Below are 582 nucleotides of genomic sequence, written 5' to 3'. Positions count from 1 at the left end.
CAGGTGGGGTTCCAAGGCCCATGTGTGCACCCGTGGGTGCTGCACACCAGCCATCACCCGTGGATCCGGGGAGCCTGGGTTGCAAAGGTTGGTGCCAGCACACACAGAGCTGTTCTGCTCTGCCCTCTCCGTGGCCGGTGGCAGCTGACTGCCATGATGCTGAAATCACATGCTGCGACCAGGCACGAGCCCGGATGCTTGGGGAAGCTTTGATGGGCACAACGTCTATTCCTCGAAAATGCGGTCAAGCAGGGCGGTGGGGAGAAGGCAGCAGAGCACAGGGCTTCTTCTGGGGAGGGGCCTGAAGCACAGGCACGCTGGAGATGCCCCTTGTCAGAGAAAGGCTTCTTTGTCTCCTGTGTTTTGATGCTCCAGGGGCCAGAGTTGTACCCAGCAGCTGCTCAGAGCTATTTATAAATCTCCCACCTCTGAGCAGCCGAGAACTGAGGCCTCTTGTCTCGCTCCTTCTCCCACAGGACTGCCTGAAAACCTGTCAGGAGCAGATTGAGGCAGCCTTAGCCGAGAGCCTGAAACAAGCGTCCCAAACCCAACAGGAATACGGCACCGCCAAGCCTGCTGGCT

At 58.9% G+C, this 582-nt stretch overlaps 1 pseudogene; it reads left to right on the top strand.

Moving 5' to 3' along the window:
• The first annotated feature begins 476 nt into the window (after window positions 1-476).
• Window positions 477-575, top strand: LOC104277775 (annotated as a pseudogene).
• Window positions 576-582: the final 7 nt, after the last annotated feature.

The sequence above is a fragment of the Apaloderma vittatum genome, unplaced genomic scaffold (assembly GCF_000703405.1).
Source record: "Apaloderma vittatum isolate BGI_N311 unplaced genomic scaffold, ASM70340v1 scaffold33928, whole genome shotgun sequence".
In the NCBI taxonomy this organism is placed as follows: Eukaryota; Metazoa; Chordata; class Aves; order Trogoniformes; family Trogonidae; genus Apaloderma; species Apaloderma vittatum.
This window is presented reverse-complemented; position numbering and strand designations above follow the sequence as displayed.